Source organism: Pleurodeles waltl, chromosome 4_1 (assembly GCF_031143425.1).
Source record: "Pleurodeles waltl isolate 20211129_DDA chromosome 4_1, aPleWal1.hap1.20221129, whole genome shotgun sequence".
In the NCBI taxonomy this organism is placed as follows: Eukaryota; Metazoa; Chordata; class Amphibia; order Caudata; family Salamandridae; genus Pleurodeles; species Pleurodeles waltl.
In genome coordinates, this window is record NC_090442.1 from 180,420,765 (window position 1) to 180,432,067 (window position 11,303).

The window sequence follows — 11,303 nt, forward strand, 5'->3', positions numbered from 1 at the left end:
CTCTGTTTCCAAGATGGCAGAGGTCTGGAGCACACTGGAGGAGCTCTGGACACCTCCCAGGGGAGGTGCAGGTCAGGGGAGTGGTCACTCCCCTTTCCTTTGTCCAGTTTCACGCCAGAGCAGGGGCTAAGGGGTCCCTGAACCGGTGTAGACTGGCTTATGCAGAATTGGGCACCTCTGTGCCCAACAAAGCATTTCCAGAGGCTGGGGGAGGCTACTCCTCCCCTGCCTTCACACCATTTTCCAAAGGGAGAGGGTGTCACACCCTCTCTCAGAGGAAGTTCTTTGTTCTGCCATCCTGGGCCAGGCCTGGCTGGACCCCAGGAGGGCAGCTGCCTGTCTGAGGGGTTGGCAGCAGCAGCAGCTGCAGTGAAACCCCAGGAAGGGCAGTTTGGCAGTACCAGGGTCTGTGCTACAGACCACTGGGATCATGGGATTGTGCCAACTATGCCAGGATGGCATAGAGGGGGCAATTCCATGATCATAGACATGTTACATGGCCATATTCGGAGTTACCATTGTGAAGCTACATATAGGTAGTGACCTATATGTAGTGCACGCGTGTAATGGTGTCCCCGCACTCACAAAGTTCAGGGAATTGGCTCTGAACAATGTGGGGGCACCTTGGCTAGTGCCAGGGTGCCCACACACTAAGTAACTTTGCACCTAACCTTTACCAGGTAAAGGTTAGACATATAGGTGACTTATAAGTTACTTAAGTGCAGTGTAAAATGGCTGTGAAATAACGTGGACGTTATTTCACTCAGGCTGCAGTGGCAGGCCTGTGTAAGAATTGTCAGAGCTCCCTATGGGTGGCAAAAGAAATGCTGCAGCCCATAGGGATCTCCTGGAACCCCAATACCCTGGGTACCTCAGTACCATATACTAGGGAATTATAGGGGTGTTCCAGTAAGCCAATGTAAATTGGTAAAAATGGTCACTAGCCTGTTAGTGACAATTTGGAAAGAAATGAGAGAGCATAACCACTGAGGTTCTGGTTAGCAGAGCCTCAGTGAGACAGTTAGGCACCACACAGGGAATATACATGCACACCTATGAGCACTGGGGCCCTGTGTGACAGGGTCCCAGTGACACATACATATAGGCCACAAACCTATGAGCACTGGGGTCCTGACCAGCAGGATCCCAGTGACACATAACAAACATACTGAAAACATAGTGTTTTCACTATGAGCACTGAGGCCTGGCTATCAGGATCCCAGTGAGACAGTGAAAACAGTGACAAACACCCTGACATACACTCACAAACAGGCCAAAAGTGGGGGTAACAAGGCTAGAAAGAGGCTACCTTCTCACAGGGACCTCATGTCTTTCTCCTCTGCATAGCAAGAATATGAACTATACCCAAACCAATTTTTTAAGTATGAGCAACTACATAATGTGTGGCTGGTGGAGGCACTGGAGGGGATGGAGATCCTGAAGTATGCCCTCCCCCCAATGGGAGCATATAAATCGATGAAAACAAAAGTATAGAACAATTAACAATAACATGCTGGACACACTAGGCCCACGTAGAGGGAGATGGGTGCAGGATGTGGGTGACCTTGAAGATATAAACTGGGATGCGGCGTTTGATGCACCCGTGGGAGGTTGCAATCCAGTTGCGCCTTCACTTGAAGTGCAAAATTCTCCCCAGGGGATACTACGACCGACGCAGACTGCATACTATGAGTAGGACGTCCTCACCACACGGTCTGCGATGTGCGGAAGCAATAGGATCCTTTATACACACACTACGGGAGGTCCCCCACATACAAACTTACTGAACTTTCCATAATGCTGGACGTCTCCCTCCATTGAACCTGAAATATGTTCTGCTAGGAATTCCGAATGACATTGATGTCCCGCACTTTGAGCTCCTCTTCTGTGCCATGGGCCTCGTGGTGGCTAAAAGAGATGTGGCTAGATACTGGGGAGTGCCAGAAACACTCACCACACATGAGTGGACCTCTACATGCCAGTGGAGAAGGTTATATACCACAGTAGAGTCTGCCCCCACAGGTTCTACAAGATCTGGAGGAGGTGGAGGACATAATACTGGGATCCGCTGAGGGTGGCCATGACACATCATTCAGCCCTGCTGCCTGATAGCTTCAGGACCACTGGAAGAGTGTGATAAGTCCTCTTTGTACTGTACCATATTACTTGAATGTCTTTGTGTCTTAAGAAGTGTAATGTACGTTCCTTTTCATGTACTGTGTACTTTCATTCTCTACTCGTGGGTGATAGAGCATACTGCGCAGGACTATGTGACCTCCTTTTGGTTTATGTTCACATATAAAATACAAATACATTTTTTTTTTAATGAAGTTTCGACCATCTGGAGTTTAAACAATGTGTTTGTGGAAGCGCCTTAAACACTGAAATACTGTGCATTGAGGAGATCCTGAGCATGCGGGTACGTAAAATTGTGCAATACTCTTCAAAGTCTTTTGCACTTTTTCAGACTGAAGTATGCGACCGCTCAGGGGTTTCGACGATGATGCATGCATTTGTGACGGGGAGGATGTTAGTATCATGGATCTTGGAGGCTGAGCAGAGCCTGTTCAATGGTTTTTGTCCTTGAAGGTCTCCAAATTGCTCGGAGCCTTAACCTTTAAGCCTCTCCTTCAGGTGACAACCGGGTGACAGGGTGTGATGTTATCCCAAGGTATTTGAGCGATGGTCTCCTTTATGCTTCATATATAAACACAGAGCTTTGATTTTGCTTCTTCTATGCCAAGAAAAATTCACAATGTCACAGTCCCGTAGAAATTATAAATATGGAAGCAGTCCTCGGATTGCAGATAGAGAGCTGTCAGATGAAAAGCCAGGTCCAGTGTAATTTTAAGGATTTTGGGGGGCTCAAGGCAGGGTCTAACTGGCATATAGGGCACTCAAGCAGTGCCGTTAGGGCTGGTCTGCCAGATCAGGGTGCAGGACTTTCTTTTTGGGGTGTCTGCGAGTGTTTTATGGGGTGTTGGACCGACCTGGCCTCTCGGGCGCTGCAAGGGTTAAATCCTCATTGTCGGCCGCTCTGCGGCTGAGGTGCGTACGTCAGGCATTGCAGAAGTGTATGCTTCAGTGAACACCTGCAGCCACCAGGCATGATTACATTCACCCTATGCATGACCCCGTGTTCCCACATCATGACGCCTGCATCACACGTGTTCGTTACAAACGACTTCAGAGATAAAACACACGAGCTCTCAAAGCTGATTTCCTGCAGTCACCCAGAGCTGGGGGTGGGGTTACGAGATCACGCCGCGTGCTATAGCTGTTAAACTGCACGAGTGACACTGTGCGAGAGAATTCAACATACTGTAGTTGTTTCTTATAGCGCCAACGTGGGCCAAAGGCAGTGGCGTAACAAAGGCCCCCGCAACCCCCGGGGGCGAGCTCCAGGCCCCCCCCTCAGCACAGCACCTAGCCGGAGGGAGTCCTGGAGCGGGGAGAGGGCTCCATTTTCTTTGCAGAGTGACCGGGGCCTTCAGCTTTCTTACGCCACTGCCCAAGAGCTTTAGGGCGCTTTCCACGAGGTCCAGAAACTTTTTTTTTTTTTTTTTTAAATACATTTTTCATTTTAGGACGGGAAGTTTAAGTGATTTGCCCAGAATGACAGGATGTTAACTCGAGATCGGGCCACGAACTTGCACCCCCAGTTCCTAAGTCGGCGGCTCTGCCGCTAGAACACCTCTCCTCGCCGGCAAGGACTCCAGGTGCTGCGGCACTTCCCTGCTCCTAAATACAAAGGAATCTTACACTAGAAGTCACAGAATCCAAATTAATTGTATTTTAAAATCCAGCACAGGCTAACTGTGCGGCCTATGATATATGGCCGCCTGCTGGATATGACGTCAGCAAGGCGCCATGTTTCCAGCTGTGGGCTTCCGTGCTACTGGTTTCATGCTTGTTGGCTCAATTGAAAGACACGAGGACTATCAGGAATACTGTGCCGGTTAGAACTGGTGTTGTAGGCTTTCTTCAGGAGTAGCATTATGGAACACTGTGTCCTTATCCAAGCAGGCAGAGGTTTAAACGCCCCATCCCACTGACGTCATGGGCACCCCTCCTGAGAAGAGCTGGTACTCTCCTATTGACAGTATAGAATCTGCGCTCAGACGCGCCTAGACTTTTTCTTTAGCAACGCATCACAAACCCCCCAAAATTAAATAAAATAAAATAACAGTAGTCCATCCCTCCCTTGCATTCTCCTGTTGATAGTGCTGCACCCCGGTGGGCTCTCCCTCGACTCTACGAATCAGAGTGCTGCACCTCTGCTGAGAGGTGCCCTGTCTCCCCCATTCAAAGTGCAGCATCCCTGCTGAGAGGTGCCCTGACTCTCCCATCCAAAGGACGGCAGCCCCGCTGAGAGGTGCCCTGACTCTGCCGTCCAAAGTGCAGCATCCCTGCTGAGAGGTGCCCTGACTTTGCGGTCCAAAATGCAGCATCCTTGCTGAGAGGTGCCCTGACTCTTCCATCCAAAGTACGGTAGCCCTGCTGAGAGGTGTACAGACTCTCCCAATCAAAGTACAGTAGAAACTGCTAAGAGGTACGCTGACTCTCCCATTCAAAGTACAGTAGCCCTGCTGAGAAGTGTGCTGACTCTCCCATTCAAAGGACGGTAGCCCTGCTGAAGGTGTGTCCCAACTCTCCCATCCAAAGTACAGCAGCCCTGCTGAGAGGTGCCCTGACCCTCCCACCCAAAGTACAGCAGCCCTGCTGAGAGCTTCCCTGACTCTCCCATCCAAAGAGCATCCAGCCATCCATCCATCCATCCGTATGCCAAGGAGTATTCATAGGCTTCGTGTCAATGAACACTGAAAAATAAATTCAGTACCTTAAATAAGTCGTAAGGTGGCCGAGGCTCTAAATAAACTGTCACAGCATAGCATAAGATCACCACACCTAACATAGCCCACTGTGCTTACCTTGGTCACCCCGGCGGCCCCTCTCCCTGCCCTGCAGTCGCCCCGTCGCTCTGTGCGCAGAGCAGAGGACTCTCTCTCCCGTGAGACCAGCCTCCTCTGAAGCATCCCTGCCAGGGCGCCTTGTTTTGGGAGGGACTGACCGGTCCTCGCCAGAGATGGGAGAGCAGCCTTGTTTCTGCCCCGTTTCCCCATCCCGTGCCCTTCCAGGGGACGAGCCGGACAGGCCCGGCGAGACTCACCTGGTTCCGGCCCCCTCCGGGGCCTGGGACACGGGCCTGGCCGGTGCCGGCCTGTGTTGTGTCAGCAGGCGTGTGTTGTCATTAATAACAAATCCGCCATGCTTGCATGCACAGCGAGGTGGCGGGACCCGGGCTGTTTGAAGTCACAACCCGGTGCCCGGCCGTTCATTGCTGAGTGGAAAACCACCAGAGAGCCCTTGAAATGCATGAGAGGTGTCAGGGTCACAGCGGCCTGGTGCGCCGGAGCTGACTACAAGGCAGCTGAGGCCGGGGGGCCCGTGCAGTGGGAAGCACAACATGGCGCTTCTCCTGCAAACTGTGGTGACCTGCACAACAGCCTGGGCCACCTCACTGATACACCGCAGGGCAGGGGCCCCGTTAATCGAGGTGTCTTCCTGTCCCGCTGGGCCCAACATTACAACCCTGGACCCAAGCAATGTCCTTTTCTCACTGTCTTATTAATTATTAGGGGTGGGTGGTGAACTCCGCTCCGCTCCCGGAGTTTGCAGTTTTTCCCACTTCGCGTACGTGTAGAGCAATGAGTTACAAAAAACTCTACTAGTGGAGCGGAGTTTTTTCCTCGCTCGTGCTCCTCAACAGTGAGTTTGCGAGCGCAAGCAAGGCAAATCTTACTCAAGAACCTTCCGTTCGTGTTGAGGTAGCTGCCGCTCGAGTAGAAAATCAACTTGAGCAGCAGAAAAGAAGCAGTGCCCTCTTGCACTGCGCAGGGAGCCATTCACGCTGATTTTTCAGCACAGGACAAACACCTGGTGCTAAAAATCAGCGCAAACAGCGTGACCTGATGCACTCTGTCTCTTGCAGAACTCCCTGTAGCGCAGCATAGTTTTTTGGGCACTTCGCATAGCTCTGCATAGCGCAAGTCTGCAAACTCCGCCCAGGCCTATTACATACATTTATGTACACAAAGCATACTTTATATGGCTTACATTATCCCGCTGAGCAATATCATCCACACAGACGACATCGGCATCCTCTCTTAGGCCAGAGACACACAACTCATACTCCGCAGGGCAAAAGTTTGAATGGCAGCAACCATCTCAGCCTTTCATCAATCTGAGATTGATAACATGAGAATCTCTGAGCTGACTTATTGGAACAGTTGTATTTACTGTCATACACAACAGCAAAATCTAGTGTTACAGGAAACAGAAGGCGATACATTAAATAAGAAAATAGTTTTTTTTTAACGGAATATAAGGTGTAAAGAGAGAAGCTTTTATAATGCAAGAAAAGCCAGCGTCTAAAAAGTAGTGAACCACCAGTTAAGAACAAGCTGGATATAAATATATATATATACGATAACTCTGAACCTTGCTGTTATCACTCGGACACGCCTATGGCTAGAATGGAGTATGTGGTACCGCTCAGTGGAGACAGAGCTGCCCCTTTCCCGGAAGACACATAACAAAACCAGTGGGCTGAAGCTTGCCCTGAAAGTGAGCCACCAAGGCGCTATGAGGGCCTTGCAGCTTAATGTGGCAGCAGAGGGTCGATGGCCTGCAAACGATGTACAGTACAACAAACGTGTTAATCCTACGCCATCCCACACGATGCTGTATTTATTTTTGTGGGAGCCCTACCCCTTTTTCAGATTTAGAGGGACATAAGGGATCTTGTTTTTTCCGTAGTTCTTGGGGGTACAGTCCGGCTTCCAGGATCGTTTTAACCATATGGACCCATAGATATCCACTTTAAAGGCCCAAATGGACGCAGCCATAAATCCCTGCTCCCCCAGTGAATCAGGGAGTCCAGTGGGTGCGCCAGGCCTAGCAGGTGCCTCTTCCACATTGGGTCAGAATACACAAAGGTCTGGTTCCCCAGGAGAACTCCTGTAGGTGCTAACCCAATCCCAGCACCGATGGGCACTCTGTTGTGCCCATGACATAGGGTGCCATCTAGATCAGTAACAGATCCCTCCTCTTGACCTATAATATCCAGCTAATAGTCTGTTTCAGGAAGAGGCCACTGACATCCCAATGTTTCTTGTTGCCCCGGGAACAGCCTCTGCCTTTGCGCAGTGAAGGATTCGCTCACCCTTCGCTCTACCAAGGCACCGTTTAACACGAGGCACGAAGTATCATTCTTAGCAATATTAATGGGCCATGAACAGGCTTCGCACCTTATCCAGTAGAGTATTAACTGCAACAGAAGCCGGCACAGGACAACTGCCTCCGCAATCAAATGCGCAATGTACCGACATAGCGGGGCCTTTTCCTTATGGGACCAGAGTCACACTGATGCAAAAAGTTACACATTATGCGTAAGTAAGTGAAGGAAGTAACGTTTACTAGTAAACTGAAGAATAGGACGCCTTTTACGCATATGACATTGAGGAGACCATGCAGAGGTCCATGGGGCCGCTGTGGGTGCCTTCGGATGCCCGGTCAAGGCTGTCAAGTGGCACATGACCACTGCCCTCGACGGTATACATTTTGGCCCATATTTATACTTTTTGACGTGTCAAAAAGTTTACCGCCGGTTTACGCAATTCCTACGCGCCTTGCGGGAGCCTTATTTAAGGAATGACGTTAGCCGGCGCTGCAGACTGGTCTGAGTAAAAAAAAAAGACTCAAACCAGGCAGCGCCGGCGTAGGGGAAAATGGTGGTTGTGCGTCATAAAACGGTGCAAGTCAGATTTGAGGCAAAAATCATGCTTCAAACCAGACTTGCGCCATTTTTTGACGCATAACCCCCATTGAAATGACTCCTGTCTTAGCAAAAAACAGGTGTCATGCCCCCTTGCATAATGGCCATGCCCAGGGGACTTCTGTCCCCTGGGCATGGTCATTGGGCACAGTGGCATGTAGGGGGTCCCAAATTAGGCTCCCCAATGCCACTTAAAAATAATTAAAAAATACTTACCTGTACTTACCTGGGATCGGTCCCCCCCATCCATGGGTGTCCTCAAGGGGTGGGCAAAGGTGGCAGGGGGTGTCCCTGGGGGCAGGGAAGGGCACCACTGGACTCCTTCCATGGTCAGAGACCATGGAAGTGAGCCCACAGGTCCCTTAACGCCTGCCCTGACCCAGGTGTTAAAAAACGGCACACATCAGGCTGTGCGCCGTTTTTTAAGGCCCGCCCTTTCCTGTGCGTCAAAAAGACGCAGGAGTATAAATAAGGTGCACAGGCCTTAGAGTCATTTTTTGGGCGGGAACACCTACCTTGCATGTCATTAATGCAAGGCAGTTTCCCGCATCCAAAAAATGACTCACACAGAGGAATTTTGACGTCCGCGGGCTCGGGCGTCAAAGTTTAAATATGGTACTCGGTTTGCCCCGAATGTGCGTTAAAATTTTTGACGCACATTCGGCGCAAACAGAGTATAAATATGCAACTTTATTCTGTGCGACGGCTGGAGCTACCTCAGATCTTTGAGAGGAAACTCGGGGGTCCCAAGGATGGAAGAGTTCCCCTTTGCTGACCCGTCACCTTGGGACTCAAGAGGGTTGGCAATGTGTGCTTTATGGGTCACGGGGCTGATAGCCAATCGCAATGCACCTTTGTGGCACTTTACATTATAAACTCAACCGAACTTACATTGGATGGGTCCAGTCATTGTGTTCATCAGGCTCTGGATGGCTGACTTTTGGATTAGTTCCTTAGACCCTAAAACCATAATTTTCACCTGATGGAAATCCCATTTTACTTTTGCGTAGGGGAGCAAAGAGAGGGCCATATTTATACTTTTTGACGCAAAACTGCGCTAACGCAGTTTTGCGCCCAAAAAATTAGCGCCGGCTAACGCCATTCTGAAGCGCCATGCGGGCGCCGTATTTATTCAATGACGTTAGCCGGCGTTAGCTGCCGGCGCTGTCTGGTGTGCGTTGAAAAAAACGACGTACACCAGGCAGCGCCGGCGTAGGGGGAAAATGGCGTATGGGCGTCCACAAATGGTGCAAGTCAGGCTGAGGCAAAAAAATCGCCACAACCCAATTTGCGCCATTTTTTTACGACGCCATCCCCCATTGAAATGACTCCTGTCTTAGCAAAGACAGGAGTCATGCCCCCTTGCCCAATGGCCATGCCCATGCCCAGGGGACTTCTGTCCCCTGGGCATGGTCATTGGGCATAGTGGCATGTAGGGGGGCACAAATCAGGGCCGCTATGCCACAAAAAAAAATAAAAAAAAATACTTACCTGGACTTACCTTAATGTCCCTGGGGTGGGTCCCTCCATCCTTGGGTGTCCTCCTGGGGTGGGCAAGGGTGGCAGGGGGTGTCCCTGGGGGCAGGGGAGGGCACCTCTGGGCTCATTCTGAGCCCACAGGTCCCTTAACGCCTGCCCTGACCCAGGCGCTAAAATCCGGCGCTAATGCAGGTTTTTTAGACCCGCCCACTCCCGGGCGTCATTTTTGCCCGGGAGTATAAATACGACGCATATGCATCGGAGTCATTTTTTAAGACGGGAACGCCTACCTTGCATATCATTAACGCAAGTAAGGTGTTCACGCAAAAAAATGACGCTAACTCCATGAACTTTGGCGCTAGACGCGTCTAACGCCAAAGTATAAATATGGAGTTAGTTTTGCGTCGAATTTGCGTCGAAAAAAACGACGCAAATTCGGCGCAAACGGAGTATAAATATGCCCCAGAGTGTCTAAAATATGTCTGCGTTTCTGTGTTATTGTATTTTTGGCAGACTCTCAGCTGCTCGGCTAAGAACAGACTGAGCTGTTGGTATTTGTATACAGGGACACCGGCCAGCTGGGACAGAGGGCAGACATATCAGAACACACTCTAATATTCCATCTTCCTCCTTTAGTTCTATAGACCGAGGACAGTAAACTGAAGCGTAGTAAACCCAAGACCGGCAATTTAAGTTATAGGGGGGTTCCCTCTGCAGTCCATTTAAGTATTGAGTGCTGTACAAGAAAGTACGCCTACGCATTATAAAAATGGTATCAATTAAATTATATAAAAAAATATTTTCATAATAAATGAAATTGCAACATGAACTTTTGAAAACAAGTTGTGCGAAAAAAAGTATTTCGTTTTAATTTTTATTTACCTTTACTAGTGGTAGTAAATTTTTCATATTTTTGCTATTTCTACAAGCTTGCGATTAATGAGAAAAACAATGAACCCAGGTGAATCAAGTAAGTTACATATTTTCTAAAAAGTAGACAACGTTCGGAAGTAAACAAGGGGTTATTGAGTAAGCTGTGTAAGGTTTCTGTTCAGTCTAGAGGGAGGGTTTATAAACATATTTCCAATAAATATCCATTGTATCTTACAAATATTTCTAGATGTCTCTTCTAAAGATCTGTATTTTTCGTTAACTTTTATATTTTCTTATCATTTAGCTATCTCAAACGCAAAAAATATACATGGCATCAATGTTATTTCCCCTTAGTCTCCATTTCGACCTTTCTACACAAGTACCTTTATTTCTTTATATTTATTTAAGATTAAACTTGGTCACTGTAGGAAAGTACCATCTTGCCTGGAATGTTACCCCCATTTTCACTGTATGTATGTTTGTTTTGCCTATGTGTCACTGGGACCCTGCTAGTTAGGACCCCAGTGCTCATAAGTGTGCCCTGTATGTGTTCCCTGTGTGGTGCCTAACTGTATCACTGAGGCTCTGCTAACTAGAACCTCAGTGTTTATGCTCTCTCAGCTTTTAAAATTGTCACTGCAGACTAGTGACTAATTTTACCAATTTTGATTGGCACACTGGAACACCCTTATAATTCCCTTGTATATGGTACCTAGGTACCCAGGGTATTGGGGTTCCAGGAGATCCCTATGGGCTGCAGCATTTCTTTTGCCCATAGGGAGCTCAAACAATTCTTACACTGGACTGCCACTGCAGCCTGAGTGAAATAACGTCCACGTTATTTCACAGCCATTTTACACTGCACTTAAGTAACTTATAAGTCACCTATATGTCTAACCCTCACTTGGTGAAGGTTAGGTGCAAAGTTACTTAGTGTGTGGGCACCCTGGCACTAGCCAAGGTGCCCCCACATTGTTCAGGGCAAATTCCCTGGACTTTGTGAGTGCGGGGACACCATTACACGCATGCACTACATATAGGTCAATACCTATATGTAGCGTCACCATGGTAACTCCGAACATGGCCATGTAACATGTCTAGGATCATGGAATTG

General features: G+C 48.9%; 1 protein-coding gene across 1 annotated transcript in view; it reads right to left on the reverse strand.

Moving 5' to 3' along the window:
* Positions 1–5,155, reverse strand: part of LOC138287520 (V-type proton ATPase 116 kDa subunit a 4-like) — a 237,330-nt gene extending 232,175 nt beyond the window's left edge. The window contains exon 1 of the mRNA XM_069227986.1: positions 4,932–5,155. The gene's annotated coding sequence lies outside the window, so the exon portion shown is untranslated. The remainder of the gene's footprint in view (positions 1–4,931) is intronic.
* Positions 5,156–11,303: the final 6,148 nt, after the last annotated feature.